The sequence below is a fragment of the Nannospalax galili genome, unplaced genomic scaffold (assembly GCF_000622305.1).
Source record: "Nannospalax galili isolate Female #2095 unplaced genomic scaffold, S.galili_v1.0 scaffold735, whole genome shotgun sequence".
Taxonomy (NCBI): domain Eukaryota; kingdom Metazoa; phylum Chordata; class Mammalia; order Rodentia; family Spalacidae; genus Nannospalax; species Nannospalax galili.
Window position 1 is genome coordinate 360,750 of NW_008337053.1, and position 26,906 is coordinate 387,655.

Genomic DNA, 26,906 nt, shown 5'->3' on the forward strand with positions numbered 1-26,906 from the left:
TATAAATCAGTGATCTAAGTTCTAATCTTTCATTGCAAGAAATAAATGGGTATTCTTTAAGTCCAGACACAAGGATACAGGTGTGTTGGACACACAGCACATGTGTGGTAGACACAGGGTATAGGTGTGGTAGACACATGGTACAGGTGCAGTGGACACACAGGGTACAGGAATAGCAGATGGTGCTATAGAGATAAATACGAGAAGTAAAAAGAGAAGTGAGGCCCTGGGAAGGAGGGCATTGTTTGCTTGGTCATGTATGTCCACACAGCACTGCTCTGTTTTAACTCTTGAATGTATGCTTTCAGATTTTGAGCATCATCTTTAATGTGAAACAGTTTGAATACTTTATCCTCCAAACAGGACACTTTCTGTTTTACTGGAATGAAACGAAAAGAGCCCCTCCTTCACTCCAAGCCCTTGCATTAGCACGTTACGCCTTCATCTTACTACATTTCTTTTTAGGTCTACAGACTTTTGGATTGCGATTTACTTTATTTGCATTCTGACTTTTTGTATTATAATTTTATCTTTTATAAAAATGTATTATTTAATTTCATTTTTTCAACCAACATCATCATATGATAGCTATCTTATTCCTTGACATTTATTCTTTTTTTATAATTTGGCTTCCTGAATTTCTTTTTTTTAAAATATTTTTATTTATTATTTTTATTTTACGTGTATGCGTGTATTGCCGGCATGTAGATAAGCGGACTCATGTCGTGCAATGCCTGCGGAGGACAAAAGAAGAGACTGTCGGATCCCCTGGAACTGGAGTTACAGACAGTTGTTAGCTGCCATGTGGGTGCTGGGATTCAAACCTGGGTCTTCTACAAGAACAGTCAGCGTTCTTAACCGCTGCGCTATCTCTCCAGCCCCAACATTTATTCTTTAACATCATTTAACACAACTTTGTAACTCCACAGAGAGTATTAGAGAGATGTACAATTTCAACTTGAGAACTGCAAACTAACAAAGCTTGCTTAAACAAGCTGGGTGGTATTTGTCCTACCCCACAGACCACCGCCCTGCCCCCTGCCAAAAAAATTAAAATTTCTAATTCTAGAAGCCAATGTTTTATTTTAGTTGGAAAGCAATGAGGCATGTAACATCTAAAGAGACACCCTGGATTGTTTTCATTAAAAAGGATTCTACTTTAAGGTTTCAGTACAAACAATTTTTTTTTTAATTTTTAAAAATGATTTATTTAATAACAACATACTTAGAAGAAGCATATCATTACAACACAATTGACATATTCAATAACGTTTTCCTGAGGTAGGATGCATCTCTTTCAAATTTGGCTGTAAATTTTTAGGTTTACAGTTGAATTATTACAGTTATACAATATTGTACTCAGTATAAACCCTATAAGACATAAATTAAATGATGTTTTAACCTTTAAAAAGATCTCCATTTCATTATTAAAATACACAGTTTCATATAGAAAAATTCTTTTTCAATGCAATTGACATTGGATGTTTACACATGCATTTCTAATCTCTAAATATCTGATTATTACTAGTCACAGTTGGTTACTTTCTGAGCTTCTAGGCATCTGAGCATGGATATAAAGTCATCAGGTAGATTTCAATGGTAATGTTTTTCACGTCTACTAATTATTGTTTTTTAATTTTTAATGAGGTTAGTCTTGTGAAAATGAGAGTATAGCATGCACATGACTTTCTCTTCCCTTTCTTTAATCATCTCCACTGTACCTTAAAAGTCAGAGTTAAAATTGTGTAAGTGCCAGTAGTTGTTGGGAAATTAAGGAGAATTAAAATTCAGAGGGAAAAGAGGGAAGAAAGCCTAATGCCAAAATTCCATCACTGTATTTTGTCGTCATATCAACTCTTTGAGGGAAGTACGGCTCTTATTATCTTCCATACTAAGGCAACTACAGTCCCAGGACAGTTAAACTAACTACTGAAGTCCCCCAGCTTGCAAGTACATCATGGATGGATGATCTCAGGAAGTCTGACTTGGAGTCTGTTTTCTTAATTAATACATTAGGGCACAGACATACTTGGAGAACAAGATGATATTTCACCCAGTAGCATTTATGATGACATAGATAATAAAAATCACAAAATATCTACTGATGGAGAGAAAGAATAAATTGGTTTTTACCCGTATTCTAATAGTTCAGAGTCAGAGGGGACTGAGTGTATATCAGACTTCACCACTATGTTACTTTATTATTTATTTATTTTTTCATTTTATGTGTATGAGTGTATTTCCTGCACGCACATAAGTGCACCGGCAGAGGTCATAAGAGGGTGTAAGATTCCCTGCAACTGGAGTTATTAACAGTTATTAGTCACATGTGAGTTCTGGAAACCAAACTTGGGTCCTCTATAAGAACAGTCAGTACCCTTAACCACTGAGCCATCTCTCCAGCCTCTGTTGGAATTTTTTTTTAAATAGTTAAGTCTTCATTTGTAACTTCACTTACCCGACTCCATCATCCTGGGGGATGGTGAGCCTCAACAGGCTTGATGTTTGGAGCCAGTTCAGAAACAGCACTTGGAAGCTGTGTGGGCTAACTAAACCCTCTCTCGACAGAGCAAACAGCTGGGCTCTACCACATCTGACCACATCATTGCAAGAATTGGCCTCTGTGCAAGATGTCTGCAACATGTTCACATTCCTTTAGTTAGAGCCCACTTCTGCAAGTTTGGCCTGTCTTACAGCAAGACAGCCTTTCTGCTTCTTTTCCCAAGTGCAAAGTCTTTTGTAGATAGGGTTGGAGTGATAAAAACAAGGTTAGAGGTCTTTTGTTTCATATGTAAGAGTTTCCCAGCCTATGCAGCGATTAAACACTTGGTTAAGGAAAACTAAGCATCAGGTAAGGGCAAATGAGGTTTACCTGTTCCATGAGTTACTTTTTTGACCTCTATCCTGGTTTGTTTCTCCATTGCTGTGACAAAACACTCTGACCAATACCAAGTTGGGGAGGAAAGGGTTTATTAGGCTTATATCTCTGGGGTCACAGTTCATCAGGGAGTCCGAGGGAGGAACTCAGGGCAGGAACCTGGAGGCAGGAGCTGGAGCACTGACTTGCTTCCCTGGCCCCCTGCTCAACTTGCTTTCTTATGCAACACAGGCCCACCTGCCCAGGGTGGTACCACCCATAGTGGGCTGGGACCTCCCACGTCACTCAGCAATCAAGAAGATGCCCCACAGACATGGCCACAGGTCAGTCCTATGGAGGTAATTCCCCAATTGAGGCTCCCTCAACCCAGGTGTGTCAAGTTGACACTAAAGCTATCCAGCACAACCTCTAAGGGGGAGATTATAATTGAACACACTGGCTATAAACATGGAGAAGAATCAAGAGGTCTATACTGTGGGGGCTGGAGAGATGGCTCAGTGGTTAAGAGCACTAGCTGCTCTTACAGAAGACCCAGGTTCAAATCTCAGCACCCACTAGCAGCGCCCACTAATAACCATCCACAATTCCAGTTCCAATGGATCCACTTCCCTCTTCTGGCCTCCAAGGGCATTGTACAACACAGGTGGACTTACATACATACAGGCAAAACACTCATACACATAAAATAAAAATAAAATTTTAAAAAGAGCTCTATATTGTCATGTAACAAAGGGCACCCAAGTACTCAGGTGGCATATGCCAAAGTTATATCTTAATATCATGCCATTCCAGAGCTAAAATGCCTTTCCATGTCAAAAACGCACTAGATCAGGGAACAATCACAACATAGGAAGGAACTCTCTCTGTTGCTAACTACACATAATGATTTTATTTATCAAGATGAAAAGAAACAGGAAATCCACGCACACTACCTGGTGAAGCAAACACTCCAACTTCTCTTGTTCTGACCCCATCCCACTTTATTTTTGTGTCTTGAGCCTGGTCCTCCCCGCTGAAAGCAGAGGTCAAGTCTCTCCTTAGTGATGTGAATACCACATGTGACTGTTCCAGCTCATCTGCCAGTCACAACAACATGAGTAATGGAAGCAGCTTCCATGGCCTCGTCAAGCCTCAGCCAGACTCTCTGGATCACAGACCCACTTCTGGCTTGTCTGGGCCGACACCAGCTGGGGCACAGGCAATCGTGGTTTCCTACTTTGAAGGTACAAGCCAGAAAACTTCTCTAATCTACTTCAAGAAGATTTTCTTTTAAAAAATCATCATACTATTCTAAAAAATTTTCAAACTGAAGAGAAAGAATAATGTATGCTCTGACTGGGCCGACACCAGCCGGGGCACAGGCAATCGTGGTTTCCTACTTTGAAGGTACAAGCCAGAAAAATTCTCTAATCTACTTCAAGAAGATTTTCTTTTAAAAAATCATCATAAATACTATTCTAAAAAATTTTCAAACTGAAGAGAAAGAATAATGTATGCTCTGATTTCCAAGCTTTATCCCCTTTGCTCTATCACTAGTCAAGTAGTAATCTCAGTATCCTTCTCCCCAAACCGTGTTTTGTCTTTTTATGTCATTCTTTCCTTCCCTCTCTTCCTTCTTTGCCTCTCCTTGGTCCTCTCTTTTGACCTCTGACCCCACCTTTTTCTTCTCTCCTCAGTGCCTATTTTCATGGAACTTAGAATTGTTTTGTCACCACCTTGAACTCATTGCATCCAAGGTCACACAGCACATCCTCCTATGTGACCGGCAAGTTCACCACTATGTGCACATCAAATATGAGACTAATTAACTACCTTGCCTCAAATCACAAAGCCACTCTGTATCTTCCTCCCAGACCCCATAACTCCAGACTAATAATGACAAAAGAAAGAAAGAAAAGAAAGAAAGAAAGAAAGAAAGAAAGAAAGAAAGAAAGAAAGAAAGAAAGAAAGAAAGAAAGAAAGAATTCCAACTAAGGAGCATTCTGAAAAACACCTGCCTAGACTCCTCAGTTCTGCCAGAGTCATCAACAACAAGGAAAGTCTAAGAAACAATCACAATGGCTAAATGTAATATGGAGTATGGTACCAGTGATGGGAGCAGGGACATAAAGGAAAACAGGCAAAATCTAAGGAAAGGAATCAAGAACAGATTTAACTTAGTAACCGTGCATCAGTACTGATTCATTAATTGTAACAAACGTGCCCTGATAGAATACGGTGCTTTAACAGTGGGCACACTTCTGTGCCCTCACTCCCTGTCCATACAGTCCTAGAAAACTGAGGCCACAGAAGCAACAAGCTCAGTTCCCCAAACCTGGGAGGTCGCTTTAAACTGACAGCCAATTTATATCCTTTTAGAATATTTCACAGATGACTGGAACATATGCATGTGTGTGTTTTTCTTTAGGAAAAAAAGGAAGAATTTAAAGCTTAAAAGGCCATGGGGTTCTTTATAACAGAAAACAAGAAAAAGACTTCCAATTGGAACTATGAAGACCAGGAGGCCAGATGTTTAAAGAACATCGTAGGTGTGGCAAGTCCTGGTTCTTCTAAGGTGCTGGGCACTCTGTGCTTCTGATACTGTGGATCCAATACTACTAAGAAACAAGACTTACTCAGATGCCTAAACTGCCTGAGTCACCCCAATGTTCTAGCAGCAAAAGTATAATTAATTTGCTCTCCTACTTTGCACTGGGATCTACTTTCTGGAGAGGGGATTTGTCTCTGGCTATATAAAAGGTGCTCTCAGTAAGTACATGGGGAAAGGTGTTTGTGCTCAAAAGAGGGAACGGTTTAGCCCTTGAGGGTAAGGAAAGGGCTGCCTCAAAACAGAAGAACTACCATATCTCAAATTTGAGATTCTTGAACAACAGAGAAAATCTGACCAATGACATCATGAAAACATGTGGGTTTCAAGAACTGCTTCCCAGAACTCTGCAAGCCCCTGACCTTGCCAGTGAGTTCAAGGACAACCAGAACGTTTTCTTTGACAGGGATATTTGCTGGGTCTGCTTAAGCCAAAGCCACATTATACGTTTCCAGAGGGTAGATGAAATTACAGAAATGACTGAAACCGTCAAACAAACAAGGGAGGTAATGGAGAGCCTGTGAAGCGATGGGCAGGCTGGGGGTGCACAGAATTCTCTGCCCCGCCCCCCTACTTTGTCACCCACATGAGAACTGGAGGAATGAGACAAACCAGGATTCTTCTCCTTCCCAGAAATTCTCGAACCAAAAGTTCTGCCCAGGGAGATAACATCTTGTGAATGTTCTGGCTGCCCCAGGAAAAGCCAGGAAAACGGGCCAACCGAGTCAGCTGAGAAGACATGGCTGCCAGAGAGGCGCAGGTGACTCTACACTTCAGCTCTGAATACTGGCAGCTCCTGACTGACAAGCACGTAGAGTTCTAAAACTTCATTCCTACACGATGCTAGTCAAAAGCCGAACAGCCTTTCCAACGGAAACAATGTTAATCGATGGTGGTTTGGTCCCCAGGCTGGTCAAATAGCAGGCTCTTGGCTGCTTTATCAGCTCAATAGGACATTGTGGACTGGTCTGGGAACCTGAACATGGCTTAAAGTATTTTATGGGAAGCATTTCACAGCAGAGAACCTGAAGGAAACTTGGCCATGCAAACCCACTGGCTTCAGCTAGAGTAAGCAGCCCAGTGATCTGTAGAACTGAGCACCTTAGACTGTGGTCATCCCTCACAATCCTCAGAGGAAGGCTGGCCCCAAGTTGATACCCTCTCAAACCACCTGATCATTAGGGCCAGAGGATATTCATAAGTCTCTAACTCAAGACACTTGAAAACTGGAGAATAACAGGATGGTCTAATCCTCAATACACCTGATTTTTTTTAAGGCTAGAAGATTCTACCCACCAGCAACTGTTTTATAAATTCAGCACCCAGAACCAGCTCAAAGACCAAAAGAGTTTGGCAAGCTATTTCTAGAGAGACTGGATTCCAGTCCAAGCAAGGAAGTGAGCTTTGTGAGATGGCTTCAACCTCAAACCCAAATTATTGAAGCATTTCAGATCCCCTGGAACTAGATAATTATCCTCTTTTGTAATGTGAGTTAACTTAAAGATAAGAAGTTCAAATTTAGCTTTATAATTCCAGAACCTAACACAATACCTAAATTTTAAGTGGTATATAAATGTTTAGATTTCAAATATATTTCCAACTAAGACAACATAAGCCAATGAGAATTCTATCATAGTAATAGGTACTTAATTTTCTGGAAAAGTAAGTATGCTTATAGAGTATTAAATAGAGTAAATGGAAAAGATAATTACCACTAAGAAATCAAACACGGTTTCACCCACTTTTTTTTAAATTTTAGAGCATTAAAAAAAGCAAACACAAAAGATACCCCTAAAAGGAATATGTGGGACATGACAGCAATTTTATAGCCACAAAAGCCTTTAAGAGCTTGTAGCTCAAACTCCACTCAACAAGAATCAACAGGCAATGGAGCTGTTCAAATATTTCCCTATCAAACCCTTCAGAACAGGGACAACATTGTTGCTAAGAGGAAAATAAACAAGAAAACAAATCATTTGTTGTACAGTATTTCCTCCAAGCAGAACAACCACCATCTTCATAAGACCAGCTGTATCCGCTTACAAAAGATCATCGCAGCTGGGCTTGGTGACTGTTGGCATCCTTTCCTAGAAGGAGGGAGCAAGGAGGGTCACTGAACCCTCATCCAAGCATCCAGCCACTCCTCCCAGCCCTGTGTATACAGTTCTGCCCTAACTGCAATATGGTTTCAGGGTTTGGGGAGGGGCTAGACTATTACAGGCTGGAGAATACTATGAGAAGGGGGCTCCATCAACATGGTTATGGGGAAGTCATCATCCGTAATGGGTGAAGACTTTCTAGTGTGACTGCTTTCAGGTCACCCATGTTCCTATCAGTAACCCATCACCCATGCTCTCTAAGAACCCCAATAAGCTCAATGGTTCCCCAGGGTGAACTATAATTGAATCTTCCTTTGGTTTGTCCTTAGGACCTTAGGAGGAGGGGGTAGACTTTGTTCAACTCTCCTCCACCCCAGAAAGGAATTTTAGCAATATTACTCATAAACTTTTAAGTTTCTAAAAACTTGAAGGAAGTTAGGTAAAGCTCATAGTTACTAAAACTATTTCACTGAAACTAGAATGCCATAATATCAGAGCTCTAAAACTTTGCAGTTCTTTTTTAACCTTACAATTAAAGTGAAGTTGTAAGCATTTATTTCTAAATATAGAGCTATCTGAAAAAAATTAATAAAATTAATTTAAATTTGAAGGAATTTGAGTAAAGGCAAAGTAAAGGGAAATTGAGTAAATTAGTAACTTATCTAGTCTGTGAGAAGTCATACTATAAAATAAAAAGAATAATTAGCAAATTTTAGAGAACATTATAATTTACAAAATGACCATATAAATTTTTCCCCAAAACCCTATCAGAAAAATACATTGCTGCACTCATTTTCAGAGAAGGAAATGGGAAATCAGGGAAAGAACATCATTTTTTTCAAAGCTACACTATGGGGGCATGTCTTAAATCACTAGGTAAAAAGCCAAAAGAATTTATGAATAAAACATCCTCAAATTAGTACTAAAGAGTTTTAGATCAGAGATTAGAAAGATGTTTCTATAAATATCCCAAAGAAAATGTGTTCTCTTTTTCATAAACTAATTTGTACAATATTTTGTACCCTGGATTTCTTCTACTCAGTCTGAAAAAAAAAAATTAAGACAGATCATAGAAAGTATATTGGGAAAAATGACGGGAAGGGTTCAGAACCACTCCTAATGACAGGCCTTTCTGCCACTTCAATGACTTCTGCAGGGTGGGTGCCCTGTTCGGCTTCTTCTGCTATAAGTGTTTGCCAGCTCTTAAATGCTTAAGGTTGAGGAATGGGTACGGAGTGTTTAGGTGGTTAGGGAGCAATATAAAGACACAGAATGTGTCCAATTCAAAGCCTACCCTGAGATGGTCTTGAAGCATTGGACACTGTGTCTTATCTTTGAAAAGTAGCTTCAGGCAAAACTATTTGGTGATGTACCAACTATGTTATCTGGCTTAGGAAGACAGACCCATTACACATCTCTGTACTTCAGAGGTCTCCAGGCCACTGTCCATTACGCCAAGAAAACTTGGAGACCGTACTCTTTCCCAGCATAACATAGTTCTTTCCTGAAATGCAATCTGAAATCTCTCTCACCCAAGTGATACCAGCCTTCACCTCCAAACCGATTCAGCGTCGGAAAGTCCTCTTAAAAACAAACCGGGTGTGGTGCTGTATGCCTGTAATCCCAGCAGTCAAGAGACTGAGGCAGGAGGATTGTCATGAGCCTGAGTCAATCTTGACCTACAAAGGTCATCTAGAACCTTTCTCAAAATTAACCGATTTTAAATAAAATGAGACATTGCTTCCATTTTGACTTGCACAACAGATCAAAGGATGAGGTCAATGAAAGAGACTTCCCCCTTCCTCTGTAGCCCTCCAAAGTGCCAGGCTCATTCTTTACAGACTGCCCAGTCTTCTATCTCATAATAGCTAACCCTTACTATTCCACATTATATAATTTTTCTAATCATGAGTCAGAAAAAGCAAACTTGCTTGGCTTGAGTATGTGATCCCTGGGTATACATTCAAAACTACTTACAAAACTTTACAGCATTAATAAGTAGAGAATGACAGAATTAGAATATTCCATTATGTCCAGAATAAATCACTGGTTCTAGAAGATTATCAAGGGCTAAAGTCACAGAAACTTGCAATACAAGTGTGCCTCCTCGCAAAAGAATACAACCCACTTACCATCAACAAAAAGTTGGTAGAGTTCATGGCAAACCCAGCAAGCTCAGATCACAGAAAGGTACTAACTAGGCCAGGAGAAACTCTACAGTATACTCCAACTGTGGCCCCAAACTAGATATTCACATCCTAGAGTCAGATGAGGAGCCTAGGCTGGAATGGAGGTCTCTAGGCTGCATTGAGAAAGTCTTACTATGGAAAAACTGTCAGTTAAGCTGAATAATATTCTCATAACAATATGAGCTTACATCTGGGCACAAGCTTCTTATCAGACTCCCAACAGGCAGCTTGCAGATTGTTTTTTTATAAAGTACCACTACCATTAATTTCCTCCACAGGTAAATTATAAGAAAAAAATTGACAGAGAGATGATCTGCATTCTAAAAAATACATAAAAGATGTATCAACCGATTACAAAATCAGACTTTATTTGAATCTATAATTTGAACTATATAAAAAATAAATAAAATGTAAGATCTAATTAATGAAATTTAAATTCTAGATAGTTTATGATGTTAAAAGATTAATGTTAAATGTGATACTGGCATTGTATTTGTGTTTCTTAAAGAAGGCTTACCTGTAGGGGTACATATTGAAATGCTTACAAACAAAATCATTTTTCAGGTCAGGGAGATGGCAGTCAGTAAAGTCTGTGCCACGCAAGCAAGCATGAGGACCTGAGTTGGATCCCCAGCACCCACTTTAAAAGCCAGACATAGCAGCATGTACTTGCAATCTCAGAGCTGGGGAGGCAGACACAGGTGGATCCCTAGAACTTGCTGGCCAGCTGTCTAGCTGCCTGGTAAGTTCTAGGCCAGTGGGAGACCTTGATTACAAAAAAAAAAAAAGAAAGAAACAGTTGATGGCACCTGAGGAATGACACCTGAAGTTGTCCTCTGGCCCACACACACATGCATGCATACACATGCGGACATACAGGCACACACATATACAAGAAGTTTTCAGGGATTCACTTCAGAGTATTCTGTGGTATTGGGAGATAACTGGGTTAAACAAGATGACGTGTGTGTGTGTGTGTGTGTGTGTGTGTGTGTGTGTGTGTGTGTATATATAATACCTGTGTGGTACATACACACGTGTGTCCAGATATGAGTACCCATGCCCACAAATGCAGAAGCCAGAGGAGGATATTGGGTATCCTACTTTATCAATTCTCCACCATACTCTCTTGAAACAGGGTCTCTCACTGAACCTGGAGCTTTGGTGGTGGTCAGCAAACCCCAGCAACTCTCCCGTCCCCGTCTGCCATTCTGCTGAGACTACAGGTGTGTGAAAACACACCTAGCCTTCTGTGTGGGTTCTGGGCATTTGAACTCAGGCCCTCATGATTGCAGAGCAAGTGTTCTTACCCACTGAGTCATCTCCCTAGTCCCCAGACTATTAAGTAGTAGATGCTGAAACTGAGACATCACTGTATCCTTCTCTTCAGTTTTGTACATATTTCAAATTCTGCACATTAGAAAGTTCAATGACAGCTTTGCAGCTTCACCTGGTAATATTAGTCCATTCTGACTGTCACAGTCTTCAACAAACAAGCCATACTTCTGTTTTCTTCCTTCATTCTCTTGAATTTGTTGTGTACCTCAGTGTTCCTGACAAGGGCAAGGACCTTCATTGGCTATAACAATCCAATCCAACCATCATAGGTTTTTGCTTGTTTGCTTGCATTTTGTTTTGTTTTGTGAGACAAGGACTCTCTAGTTATCCCAGCTGGCCTGGAACTCGCTATGTAAACCAAGCTAGACTCGATCTCACAGATCTGCCTGTGCCTCCCAAGTACTGGAATAGGTACCAGTGCCTCCCAAGTACTGGGATCAAAGATGTGGGCCACCATACCCAGTTCAACCCAACCATCTTAAGCAATTTGCAAGAGCTAACCAGTGTTTCTATGAATATCAACTTTCCAGCAGCTAAAAGAGCAGAACAATGCTCACAAATGGCTCCAAGAACAAATAGCTTGTTGACCTGCAAGTGTAACTGACCACATCAGCCATGATTCATTTCATAAGCATTCTTCATCTTTCTTAAGGGAACCCATAAATTAACAAACAACGCGTTTACGGGGAAAGGCACTGGTTTATACTAGGCCTATAAGGCTTGAATTTTGGCTTTTCTGTACGTGAAGAAGTCATAGTTTATACTATTGGAAAGATGTAATGTGGGTTGAGTCGCTTAGCAAGGAATCCTGGTATGTTTCCTGGTGCTTCAATGGGTGAGGCTGTGTAATAATTTGTTCTCAAGGACAAACTCAGATGAGATGTATGATACACTAGTTTTAGGTCAAGCAGACCCTGTTGTCTTACTGTCAAATGTTCAACAATGTCCAAATGAAGTCGGAATTGCTTATAAAAAGGAAAAAATGATCTAAATGTTCTTGTGAGACTCCTGAACGATTTTCAAAACTTCGAAAGAAATGTTTATTTTAGATTCATTTTTCTCCTGGACGTTAGTAGAACATATAAAATACCTGGTATTTACTTTCACATTTTTGCTTTTTATGAACTTTGATTGTATTGATGGTTGGGAGATTTATGCCAAGCCCATGAAAGACAGTAGATAATCTGAATATTTTTCATGGCAAAGGGAAAACTTTCGATTATCTGTTTCCATCATTCTTTATTTTAAATGTTCTTATTTTTATAGTTGTGAATGAATATCAAACAACCACAACTTCTTAGAGTTCATTGCCAACCAATCAGCTGACCTGAGGTTGGCATGTAGGGCTGGTCTCCAGAGCGCAGAGTATAGGCAGTTTACGAAACTTGCCTAAATTAAGGCAATGCATGTTTTCTTCCAATTTTCTCAGACGTTCAATAGTTTCAGATATTTGTGAAAGTCAGTTCTCATTAAAACCAAAGTGAGAGTTAGTAAAAGAAGTTAAAATGTAAGAACACTGAACTCAGGCGCTGAAGAAAACAAGTATATCCCAAATAGCAGGAAGCCAGAGCAAGGGAAGCCTGGCTGGAAAGTGAGAGTCCAGGCTCTGCTCTGAGTCAGTCTGGCCTCAGCCACACAGCAAGGCCTGCTGCAAAGCAGCAGAGAAAGCAGTGACCACAGCCTGGGTAAAGGGAAAATGGGGTCTAGAGAAGGAGCTCTCTGAGCTTGCGGGAAGATGTGTTGTGTTTACCCACCTAACAGCCTTGCCCTTCTTTGTAAAGAAATTCCTCTTGATCCTAAGGGAAAGCCACTCCACATGGTCAAAACAGGGCCAGAGACCTAGAGGCCCTGCTTCTTTGGCGGTAGTGATGTGCATGTCCACTGTGAGATGTGACATGTAGGGCTCAGTAACTGAAGAGTCCTTTGCCACTGGTCATCCTGTCAACTCCATCACAGCCAAATCTTTACTCCAACCAAAGCAATTAAAGCCCATTTCAGTAATGTTCAGCCTTGCCACAGAACATTTCTAACTCCCAGGATATTGCTGCACTCCTGCCAAAGAGAGTTGTTCTTAGGCCAGCTTTTCCTTTCCTAAAACTGAAGGTCCTTCCACAGAGGGCCTTGAAAACACAGGAGTGTTCCTCAGGAAGGAAGGAAGGAAGGCCTGTTTGCCACATCCACAGGGAAAAAAAAATTTAAAAATGTTTGTTAGGAGAGTCTAGGGGGACATGGGAATGAGACTTTGTTTTGCAATAAAGGTCACACAATTTGAGGGAAGGAGTCATGTAAACATAAAAAGTTATCCATAGACTTCATTTAAATGTAACCAGATTGCCACAAATAGTTTTCATTAAAACTATATTTTAAAGATTTCTTATGAAGTTCAAGTTTGCTTCCTATGTTTTTGAAATTAATTCCAAGATGAGAAGATGGCATCTGTGGTATCTGGAGACTAGTGATTACCTAGTTTTTTGGTTTGGCAGGAAAGATATCACTTTTATGACTTTCCTCATCATTTTTCCACCTACAGTAGCATTCTACAGACCCCCATCGCAGCTAGACATGTCAGGCACTGTACTAGGAATCTGGGGTATACCATGTCATTAAGTCTTAGGACAACACCAAAAAGTTATGTGCTATAATCTTGTTTACAAGTGAATAAATGAGGCTTAAAGAGGTCGAGCCACTTGTCTGAGGTTTCTTCCCAGTAGGTGGTGGAGCCAGGATTTGACCCCAAGCATGTCCATCCTCACATTTCCAAGCCTCCCTGAAAATACAGCCAGTGGTTATTAGTGTTCATTGAAAATGAATCCTCTTTCTTTTAAAATACAGTCCCACAAGCAATAATGCTCTACCCCATTACCCACAACTGGGCTTGAATAGGAAATAGTGTGAGGTAATTATAGCATATCCCCCAGCCACTAGCTCTGGGTTTTTATGACTGAACTGCCAAATCACTCCTAGCCAACTCTTCAGGAAATGTTCAGACACTTTCTCAGATTCCAGCTTAAAACGTCAACTATGTGGCCCTGGGGAGTACAGAGCTCACAGGGTGGTAATGGGATATAAAATTTGCAAACTTGAGGTCAGCAGCCTAAACTCTAGGGTGTGAAATAGCAGCAATCCATGAAAGATTAAAAACTATGTGTGGACTTGAAGGGTGTACAACGTCTTCCTTTGCCAGACACTTGTCTACATCATGACTGACATTAACCCATCAGCAAAGAGAAAGGTATTCTAAATGGAAGTTCTGCCTAGAATCAGTAGGAAGTAAAGGTAATATCAATAGGTTTGAGATGTGTGTTTATTGTTTTGCACTAGATGGAGTGCAAAACACTCCATCTGTGTTGACACTGTGGTGACACTGGTCACACACAGACATTGTCTATGAAGTACCCAGGCCTAAGTGACACATCTGCAATGCAACCTCTGTACCTAAGACTCACAGAATATAGAACAGGAGTAAAGAGGTCACTAATGAATCTCTCAACTCTCATTAATGAAGCTCCCTCATTTAACATAAAAGGTCACAAATGGCCAAAGCATAGCGATTAAGAGTCTGCAGAGTGCTGGTTCTTGGACAGGGCTGAGGGACCATTGTAGAAGAGAAGGTGGAAAGACTATAAGAGCCAGGGAGGCAGTGCATATGGAAATAAGAGTTCTACAAGCTCCTGGGACCCTGCTCATATTACAGCAACGGTGTCAGCGTACACGAGTCCCATACAAACTTAAGCAGACAAAAACCAGCATAGAATTGGGAAAATGAACAGCAGACCCCAATCTTAGCTGAAGAAATATTGGCAACTGATTACTGCTGGGTGAGGAAGAGCTGATCTTCCTAAAGCGAGGGACTCTAGATAAGCTGACTAGACCTCAGTAGATGAACTTGCACTGAGGAACATCTAGGGACACTAACTTGACACAATAGGCCTTAAGACAAATGACAGAATGTATGAATTACAGTGGTGGGGGTTATGGGAGGGTGCCAGTGGGGAAAGGGGTATAAAGATGATTAAGACTGATTGAGATGTTCCATATGAAATACACATAAAAATTCAATAAAAACAAATTTTTAAAAAGAGAGAGATGTATATTTATTCCAAGAATTAAGTATTCAGTCCTATTCAAATAGAGTTAATGCTCAATAAATAACAGTCATTAAAATTAAGTAGATGTTCTACAAAATTATGGAGGAGAAGATACAGAGAAAATGTAAGAATTCAAGAAAATGTTTTCATCTTGGCAGGCTTATCACATGTGGATCAGTAGCTTGAATAACTGAATCCTCAAATTATAAAATAAAAGACTATGCTTAATTACAATCCACTATTGCCTTAGCCCATGCCAGGGTGGTGGGGCAAGGGGGTGAATTACTCCTTTAGACTCCCAGAGAGGCTCTTCCATTTTTCTTTTATTCAACGCCCCCTGCCACACACACCCTGATACTCTTCTAGAATGAGCTCCTTTGGAAAGCCCACATCCCTCCCAAGTCCACCTAATCTGGAGGTTTCCATGGACAGCCAGGTAGAAGCACAAGTCTGAAAACTGCTTCACAGTACTCCCCCACCAAGGGTCAACTGTTGAGAGGTTGAACACTCTGCCTAAGAGAAAAAAAAAATAAGAAAAAGAAAAACATCAGAGTTGGGCGTAGTGGCACATGCTTGCCATCCCAGCACTTGGGGGGCAGAGGCAAGGGGCTGGCTGGCAGGTTGAAGGCCAACCTGGACTACATAGTAAGTTCTAGGCCAGCCAGTTCTACATAGTAAGATCCTATCGAGAGAGAGAGAGAGAGAGAGAGAGAGAGAGAGAGAGAGAGGGACTGAGAGAGAAAGAAAGATCATGTTTACACTCCGTCAGAAGTTTGCTCATACCAAGCATAGTGGAAGACTTGCAGATACCAGTCAACTCTCCATGTATGAACACAAAGAGGCCAACACCATGTTTCCACTTAAAGAAGCTCTGTTACCATATGATGTGACTTTCACAGTTATAAAGAAGAAAATAAGTATCAGGAACACTTTTTAATGGCCCATCTCTGAGTCTTGATTAACATCTAAAAACTTCTAAAATCCGTTTCACTATAATTCATTTACAATGTTTTTGAAAAGATGAATTGTCTCCCTGTGGAAGATCTGAGTCGAGATGTGCCTTTATTTTCTATGGGGGGCGGGGGGGCAGAGAGAGACAGAGATCTAGAGTCTCGCTCACATTCCCTCTCTCACACATACATATATATTTCACTAATACCACTAAGAAGAGCCTTTAAAATGTATTCACAAAGATACAAATCTGTTAGCACTGAAAGGATCCAGGAAACTGTAGACACAAACGTCACCTGCGGTACTATTACACAGTACCATACCCACAGGAGCACAGTAAATGATGGATGAACCACTTTTCCCATTGCATTCCTCTGAATCTTTTCTGTCATGTGCTGACTGGTCTTGAGAAGCACTCTGATCCCAAAGAGGCTGAAGGCCACAGGTCACTTCCAGGGGTGAGGAAGCAGCCATCAGTACCCGTCAAAACTCAGCTTCTGCTCTGTGCAGGCCCTGAACACAACTAAAATTACTCTCACTTCAGAACATTCTCCCTGCTTTCTCCTCCAGCCTCCCTCTGCTTTCCCTCTCTCTCCTCTAACAAAAACCTTATTCTTTTCTTCTGGAAGATTCCAACTCTCTAAGGTAAGTAGGCTTATATTTTACTTAGAATATATTTATTTTTCTTGATGTTTTGACACTAATATTACCTAATTCACCCTATTTTATCTGTAGCTAAAGTTGTGAAGCTACTTTTAAAAAGACAAGAAAATGATACAATAATGATTATGTGGATGGTGGTGGAAAAAGAAAGAAAAGGTAGAGCTGGGCTCAGTGGCCTGCATCTGTAACCCCAGCACCTGGTGGCTGGGCTCAGTGGCCTGCATCTGTAACCCCAGCACCGGGTGGCTGGGCTCGGTGGCCTGCATCTGTAACCCCAGCACTGGGTGGCTTGCGGTTGCCAGTGCTTCTGTTTTGCTGTTTTGGGGCTTCCTCAGAACATTAGAGCTTGTCCCCACTCTCAGCTCAGCACAGGAGAAGCTAAAGCTGGAGGATCATGAGTTCAAGAGCAGCCAGGCCTACAGAGTGACAACTTGTCTACAAAAAGCAATAGGGAAGAGGCATAGAGGGGAGAAGGTGAGGAGGATGAAAAGGACAATAAGTTAAAAATAAAACTATCTCTGCAACAATCTCCTTTAAAATTTTTATTTATTTATATTTTATGCATATGAGTGTTTTGCCTGCATATTAAGTATACTTGTGCATGCAATGCCCACAGAGGCCAGAAGAGAGCATCAGATACCCGGTACCGGCTTTATTGTTCGTTGTTAGCTGCCGTGTGGGTGCTAGGAACTGAACCCAGGTCTTCTGTAAGAACAGCCAGCAGTGCTTAACAGCTGAGTAAACTCTCCGCTCTTGGAATAGTCTCTATTGATTTAGATATTGTCATATTTCAGTTCAAAACCATAAAATTTAAGAACAGACCAAGTGTATCCATAGGGCTGACATAAATCCTGTCTCCCGACACCAGTGTCATGAAATGGCTGTACTATATTTGGACTTAGATGTGTATATTTGAATGTAAGTATGACTGATGGTCTAGGAATTCCCAACCCTTCTAAACACTGGCCCAAATCCCCTGTGGAAGGGAGCCGTCCTCCCACTCTGCCTGCTTGCTGTCTCGACTACATTTCTGGCTGAAAACAGTAAAGACAGGGATCCTTCCTTCCCCTCTTCTGCTCAAATGGTTACTCCATTTAGGACAAACACAATATAGCTCAGCTCCTTAACAACATCAGTTCTATTGGCAAATGCATACCTAGTCTTGGTTATTATTTACAATCCCTTATTTCAAACACAAAACAAAACAAAATGGGGTGGATTATACCAGCAGACTACAAAAATGAGGCTGAATAGAGATTCCATACAGAAGGAAGGCCAAACATGTTAATTATGTAAGTTAATAGAGTGATTGTGCATTAAAGTTTTCACCAAATTTCTCAAAAACTAAAGGAAAAAAGTTTCGTGTTTTATAATGCTTATAATGTAAATAAAATACACAAGCTCATTAGCAACTGTGATCTTATTTCTGATGGCCATAAGTGCTTTAAAAGTGGAGCTGTGGGTAAATTGAGACCACTGCTCTCAACACTGACCCAAGAGAACCATGCTGGCACATTATTCATGGAGTATTTTTATTCTAAAGTCACAGCAGCAAAATACAATTAAGCATCCTAAGTGGAGAACAAAGCCAATCAAACTAGATCAAGCTAAAATTAAAATATAAAATACTGGATTATCCCTCTCAAAGACCCATTGCTTAACTCCACTATCGGTCTCCAGTGACGGCCACAACACTTCCTTCTCACTCTGCAGAGCCACACTGCTCCTCACATGGGAGTCCAGGCTTTGAATCTAGGCAAAGCCTGCTATTGTGTGGATTACAAGGTCATATCATTTCAGGCTAAGTTTGAAGATAGTCTGGTAGCTTCCACGTTCATGCTCATGGGAGATCCAGAACCACCATGTAAAAAGCCTGGCTTTGCTTCCAGGGTGATCATGCAGAAAGGCCATGAGAAGAAGATGATCTGAGACCATCACAAAGAGAAACTTTCATTAGGAGGAGCCTGGTCAACACAGAGTACAGGAGTTCATTCAAGCCCAGCCCAGCCCGCAGCCATTCAAGTGACTGCATATGGGACTGTTTGCCCATTTACAAAAACATGTTCAAGGGCACCATCCCAAGGGGCAGTCCTAGGCAGGAGATTACATGAGAGAGACTTAAAAGCTGAGAGACCCTCAACAGAGCCAGACAAATGTCTCTTTTCTTCACTTCTTTATTTCTCTCATCCACCCATTATTTAGATAAACTATATCAAAGGAAACAGGATGGCAGGCACCGCATTTATGTAAAAAAAGTCAGGGCATCACCTCACCCAAGAGACACTGTGAGGAGCAGAGACAAGATTCTCTGCCTTAATTCCTGACCCACAGATTTGAGAAGTCATAAGACAGTTTATGCCACTAAGTTTAGAAAGGTTACATAGCAAAAAGACAACCAGAATACTGGCAAGTGAAAGCCACTGCCTCAGCGTAGCAGGCAGCCTAAGAGTAGCCTCGTTCCCCTTTGTTTTCTGAGGAATGGTGCTATTGTGTCTTCCCGAATGGGACATTTTCGTTTATAAGAAGGTTGGAGCATTCTAGATGTGGCTCCTCCTTTGTCTCCACAACCAACAGCTCAGTTGTGCTACCTATGCTACCCATGTCACGACAGGTGCCACCTGGGCTTCTTCTTCCTCACCAACTCCCCTGCCTTTGCTCAGACCACCATGCCCTCTCACTGACACCCATATTCGCCCCCTAAGTGTCCCCACCTCTAGTCTTCCTACTCTAACCACACAGCTTTTACATCACTACCCCTGTAACAAGGGTCTGATCCTATTGCTATCTTAGAATCTATTCATAGCTGTGCATTTGTTCCTTGAGACAGGGTTTCACTATGTAGCCCTGGCTACATCTACATAGACGAGGCAGGCCTCAAACCCACAGTGCCTCTATCTGCTTTGAGTGCTGGGATCAAGCATATCACCCAGTGACATCCTTATTTTTCACAAAAATCAGGAAGGAATGTAATGTTTCCGTTAGTCCCTCTCCTGTCCCTAACAGCATTACTTTCTATGTGTAGGCTCACAAGGCTGCGGCAAACTACACAACTTCAGTGACAGTCATCTTAAAGACAGTACTGAACAGCACCAGTTCAGAGCCATGCAGAACAAACCCCGCCCACTGTGCCCAATACTTCAAATCTCCTTTACTTAGTACCTTTTTCTTTGTCTCTCCTCCGTTTCCTCCAAGTTTGAATACATACAATTAACTTTGCCCAATAAAATATCACCATCTGACTATTCACAATCATCTACTGACACCAACCTCATGCCCAATTCCTAAGAATTGTTAGTAATAAAACACATGAGATCTCTACCTTCAGAGAGTTCTTGGCTCTGGTACACATACGCTTTATTGCACTCTTCAGTGGCCATTGAACTATTTCTGTAAAAAGCCAAGTAGCAAATACTTCTGTTATGCAGAGACTGTATCACCTCTGTCACAACTGCCTCACTCAACCTCAAGAATACAAGCAACCACAGATAACATATACATAAACAGGCGGGGCTTTGCTTTAACAAAAGTTAATTTTCAAAAACAGCTTGGTCTTCAGCTTGCAAATTCAATTGACTTTTACTGTGATGTCTTTTCTGACTAATCCCTTTCCCACAATGCTTCTGTTGGCCTGTAAGAGGATATGCCTTCAACAAATGCTGAGTTTCCCCCACAGCAGAAAAGTCTGGGGGAAAATAAGCTATCAAGAATATTGAAGAACAAAATTTACCGGCTATAAAATTTTATTTAACTGAGAAGCAACTAACTATTAAGTTAAAAGTTCTATGAAGCCACATTTCCTAACTCTGGTTTATTTCCCTGGAGTAATTACTGAAATGCTACACCCTTCATTTTTTTTCTGCCTGTTAAGTGTGCAAAGAAGTTTCATCTCCCTCATAAGGAGTTATGTACTAAGGAATTAACAGTATTAAGGTGCAATCATAATGGACACATCAAAGCTTGATATTTTAACCATAATTACTACAATTTAATGTAAAAAAATAATTGGCTCTGAGCTCACAGGCAGGCAAGGCAAAAAAAAAAAAATAAAAGAACGGAATAATTCATTTTTACCAGTGTGAATGTAAGATACATATCCATTTCTGGTGGAAAGAGACATGTGTTGCCTAACTCTACTGAGAGACACTTTTTATGTGGAATATGTAAACAAGAGATTCTGGGTGATATAACTGACAATACCCTCTGCTCAGAGCCTGGGCAACATAGAAGGCATGCCTACAATGGTTATCTGCCTTCTTAGTAAAAAGACAAGCTCTAATATTAAAATATAATGCATGTACCATCCAAGGTTCCTGCTGGTTCTGACATTTTATGAGTCTGTTTTATTAATGTCTTGTTGAAATGATAGAAAAGATATTTAACTAAATAGTAATATATAATTAACTATACTTAGGATTTGTGAACTAATACTAAAGAATATTAGACATTTTAAGTGAAATTTTACCAATATTTTAGTCCTGAGCTTTTGTTCAGTAGGCTGAGAAACCATAATTAAAATTAATAAAGACAGAACTTCTAATATTAAGATTTTTGTCTTTAGAACTTAACCTCTACATACCTCAGCATTCAACGCTTGTCAAAAAGAATGAATAAAATGACCTGTCTCATTAGATACTGTGAGGATTAATGGACTACTATAATAGAATGCATAGAGCAGTGCCTGCTACATGAATGTCATCTGAGTATTACGTGCTAAAGCTAACACTACTTACAACGGCTATTACAGAGGTCCTGATTCACTGACTAGTGCTATACTGTTTTTATTAACTAATAATGTAAAGTAAATACATACTCAATAGAAACCATACTGCACATTTTGAAGTTTGATCTTTTCCCTAAGATAGTCAACACACTCTCTCAAAAATGCTTGGCAGCCTTAATCAGGGCATAACTCTATCAAGTTGGGAGCATCCATGTTTCTTTTCACCTAACACCAGACTACAAGCCTCCTGCTGCTTTTCTGCTGAACCCTACCTAGCTCCTGATTTCCAATCTTCTTTTAATGGTTAAGCCCCTCCAAACTGTGAGTTATATGCCTCTGGCATCCCACATAACTGAGTAAAAATTGGTATTCAATCAGTGTTTCCAGAATTAATGAACTCTTTGAAACTCAGTTAATTATGTTAGTAGCACGACGTCTGTGACAGAACTCTTGTTTTTGATGAGCTGACAAACTAATGGGAAAGTGAATCAGGTTTAGGGACTGGGGAGATGGCTCAGTGGGTAAAACCCCTGCTGCACAAGGACGAGGATGGCAGTTCAATTCTTAGCATCCACAGAAGAAGCTAGATGAGGTACACACTTGTGTTCCCAGTTCTTCAGAGGCAGAAGACAGGGAGATCCCTGGGGCTTGTTCACCAGTCAGTCTCGCCTAATCAAGGAGTCCAGGGAGAGACCCTGTTTCAGAAGACAAGGCTATCGGATGGCTATTGGGAAATGACACTGAGGGAGATCTCTGGCCTTCCATATACGTGTGCTCATGCACCCCATGCAAGTGTGCCAACACACATATGAACACTTACACAAAAGAAAACCAAGTTTAAAAATCACAAAACACTAAATCCTCACACACCTTCTGTGTCAGGCTTGATACATTTTTTTAGGCCAGCTTTCTCAACGAATTTCATGGCAAAAAATTTAAGTTGTTAAAGTAAGCCAATTTGCTGGGCAGTGTCTAGAATCAAAGACATTGTTAAAATAGTTTTTGTCTTTCAAAAAAATGTTCACACTGAAAAACCAAAGCTAAAATTCTCAGATTGTCTAGGTAAATTATTTGATAGTTTTTGAATGAATACCTTATTTAACATTTTGTTTGAGTCATTAGTATAATACTACAAGTTCTCTTTTTTGAGACAGGGTCTCCCTGTAGCTACATCTGGCCTGGAACTCACTATATAGACAAGGCTGGCCTCTAGCTCACAGAGATCTGCCTGCCTCTGCCCCCCAAGTACTGGGATTAAAGGCATAGGCCATCTCACCTGGCAATACTACAATTTTTAAACAAAGGAATATTTCAATATTACTTAAAATCCCAAATAAGGGAGTCTAGAGAGAGATAGCTCAGCAGTTAAAAGCACTGGCTGCTCTTGCAGAGGACCTGGGTTCAATTCCCAGCACCCACACAGTGGTTAACAACTGTCCATAACTCCAGTTCTAGGGGATCCAATGCCCTCTTCTAGCTTCTGTGAGCATTGCATGCACGGGTACATTTATATGTATGCATGCAGGCAAAACACTCATATACATAAAATAAAAATAAATAAGATACATTTTTTATTCCAAATAAACTTGAAGATATGCTGGAACTCATTCAGTTCAGGCCTCACATCATTTTACTGTAGGCTGATGTACATTCATTTATATTATCAACAACTCAATTTATTTCTATAAATGATCAAATGCTCTAAAGGCTACAAAAGTCACATAAACATCTCATCTTTTTTTAAATGTGGAATTACAGAAAATTTCTACTTAAGAAAATCTTTTTTTTTTAATTGTGTTCCAATATTTTAGCTTACTCTTTTCAACGAATGCAAAAACAAACTGGATCACTGTCAGAGTCTTTCCCCATGTTTAATCATTAGTCTATCTGACTTCAGATGAAGCCTTAAAGTCATCTTTGTAAAGTAAAATGGGCTTGATAAAGCCCACATAACATTTCTGTGCTTCCCATTGAAGCATTTTATTTTAATAACAGACTTCTGTGTAATTAATCCCTGGAGTTTGCCATCACATAATCTACCCTGGGTATGAACTATCCTGTGTGTGTTTTTCTGGTAACAAGACCTGTGAAAACATAAATAAACAAAGACCAAAAGGAACAAAGAACAAGGAGACAAACCGTGAGAACCACAACCAGGCTCCTGTGCCTGTCAGCTGTCAACCTGTGAACTATCAATAAGGACACAAGGCTCGTTCCCTATTAGTAGAGACTGGGAAAAAGGAGTCTCACTTTAAGGAATGCTTCCCTTTGAAATGAAACTGCAATATTTCCTTATTTGGGCGCTAAAGCAATAAGGCAATCATAAATAAAGACTATGATAACCACTGCTGTTGAACTCAAGTTGGTTTTGAACTCTCTCTGTCTCTCTCTCTCTCTCTCTCTCTCTCTCTGTGTCTCTCTCTGTCTCATCTCTCTCTCTGTTTCTCTCTCTGTCTCTGTGTGTGTGTGTGTCTGTCTGTCTGTCTGTCTGTCTGTGGCCGTGTGTGTGTTAGAGTGAGCTTCTTCCATTTTTGCCTAATCACAAAGTTAGAATTTAGATAAGAAAATTCTTGTGAACTAAAACACAAAGTTAGGACTATTATTTCTCATTGAGTCATTTCACCTAACTTAAGCAATGTCCACGCAAAGGAAAACTACTATATATATAATTTGAAAATGTTTTTTAAGCTTGCAAAATTTGGGCCAGGGGGACAGCTTAGTGGGTAAAGTGTCTACAAATTGTCCTTTGACCTACATAAACACACACACACACACAGAGACACACACACGCACACACGCACGCACACACACACACAGTGTAAAAATAAACTTGCAGAATTGCACCTGAAAATGAAGGCAAACACAATTTTTGCTGAGTGACTGGGGGCCACACTGATTCCCTCTAAAAAAAAAAAATCCTATAAGAGCAGAAACTAGCAATTTACTCTAAGAAAACACAGAAAAAGCTGGGCAGAAATTTGAGGACACTTACATTTCCACAGTGGCACAACTTCTTCTGCCCAGTGAAAAAGGAAAAAAGAAAGAAACACCTATAACAGGATGGCAGGAGAGGACAAGCTAGTGAGGGAAAGACAGGCAGCTCCACTTTGTGAAGGAGGAGCTGACAGGAAAAGAACACAGGTCTGAAGCCTCACTCCCGCACATCACACAAAACCCAGAAGGCAATGCTTGTGGGAGATTAGACAGTGCACATCACACAAAGCTGAGGAGCTGTCAGCCCCAACACTGCCTCACAACTGACAGCTGCAGGGGCTACAAACCACCTTCACTTCAGAAACTGGCATTTCCACCAAAATAGGGAGCAGGGGTTACCTTAGTCAGAGGTTAGTTTTGAAGTGGATAATACTTTAATGAGCAAAAATAGAAACTTTAAGCTGTAACTGGAAAACTAATGCATAGCAGCTCTTGCTGATGACTTACACAGAGGGCATGGCCGAAAGACTCATTCATGGGAGAGTGGAATGTGAGCAGAGACAGCATGTTTCAAAGTCAGCATCAAAATGAGTGTCTGTTTAAAATCTTTGGGAAAACTTCGACCCAGCAATTCTGCTTGCATTGCCCATTCCACATAGAAGTTTATGTATATACATGTAGGAATGTCGGCAATACAAAACATTTAATTTAACTTAAAGAACCATCATTTGGGAACTGTTCAACCACACTGTGAAATTTTATACACCAAGAGAACACATGAGCTAACATATGAATACAGTTTATATATAGCATATCCATGTATTAAAAATATACATATGTATATGTTCATGTATATAGGTTTACATGCATATGTGTGGTACATATATGAAGAGGTACATATGCCTATTATTTAGGAAAAGACATTAGGAAAAGTATCTGAAAAGTAGGAAGGAAACACTTTTAATTGTATATGCTTACATTTTCAACCCCATCTATACACAGACATAGAGAGAGTAAACCTTATGGATAACATGAGAATTAGAAGCCCTCATAATTACTGTTCTATTAATACTGTTTTAAAAAGGCTTTATAAAACCTGCAATGGGATAGGATCTGTTAGAGATAAAATACCAAGAAAAATATTGAGAGGCAACTCTCTACAATCGTAAACAAATGCAAACCCAACCAAAATAAGCACCGGTTCGAGTAAAAGTGTGGTGTTCTGTTAAGCAAGAGAGGAAAGCTTATTCTCTGTTTTCAGATTGGGTGCCTCCCAAGGAGGCATGCCGGTTGATGACAGAAATATAAGAAAGTGAGACAAATGTCTGGCCAGATCTAATGTCTCTTACGCTCTCAGACAAACACATATATGAGCAATGCCATCAGGATACATATTAAGATGATATTGTTCAGCAAAGCTGGGTGTGGTGACCCACACCTTTAATCCCAGCACTCAAGAGGCAGAAGCAGGCAGATCTCTGTGAGATAGAGGCCAGCCTGTTCTACATACTGAGTTCCAGGCCATTTGGGGATACAAGAAGACCCTGTCTTAGAAAATATATATTGTACAGTAGAAATACATCTTTGAAAAAAAGCCTGCAGCAAATGAAGTCCTGAGAACATACGAAAATGAGAGTTTCAGCCCATTTACAAACTCTCGATGTGCGTTGTACATAGAGCAACAGTTGTCTGCTGCTCGGTGGGAATCAGCAACTTTTATTTCCAATGTTGTTGGAATCCTGGGTTTATTGGCCACTAAGGTCTAGATAGAACTGAGTCATAACTATTTTCTGGGGTCAGAAAATCACACCTATTTTGCCACAGCCCTTATAAGTGCTTACCTCTGACACCCATCTGCTCCCTTATCCAGACAGGTACTCAAAAACTTCCATGTACTGCACTTTTGCATGTTGTCTAGAAGCTGTGAAAACACCTTTCAATACATAGACACAAAACAGCCCACAACAGAAGACTATCCAGTGTCTCCCAGGGCATAAGCTATATTGATAGTCTAGAATCACTTGGCAGGCTCCTCCAAGGAGGTAAGAGTGGCCCTTTATTTCATCCTACTGTTTCTATGGAGGCTTAAGCTTAATCTCAGACACTTCCCTTTTCAAATGTCTTAAAAGAACTCTCTTTCAATCAGGAAACTGGCAACCCTTAGACAGCCAACCTGCCTAATTTAAATCTTTCCTGCTGAAACATCAAGGGCATGGGAAGCTGGTGGAAGGTGTTGCAAGTAGACACACAACATTGTTAACATCCTCATAAGGCCAGCCACGGCGACATTGCCCTGGCAAGGACATGCAGCGCCCCACGGCAACCCAGACACTAGTTCTCAGAAACTGTTCTGCTCTGCTTCCGGTATGGACATCTGAAAGGGAGGATGGCCCTGATTTTAATAAGCACAACTTACAAGAAGGCCACCTCTTAAGCACGCATCTCCTCTGTCATCTCCC

The 26,906-nt window shown here is 40.5% G+C and overlaps 1 protein-coding gene across 1 annotated transcript in view; it reads right to left on the reverse strand.

Annotated features, from left to right (window-relative positions):
• Nucleotides 1–26,906, reverse strand: part of Fbn1 (fibrillin 1) — a 223,254-nt gene that overhangs the window by 194,770 nt on the left and 1,578 nt on the right. The gene's annotated exons all lie outside the window — the stretch shown is intronic.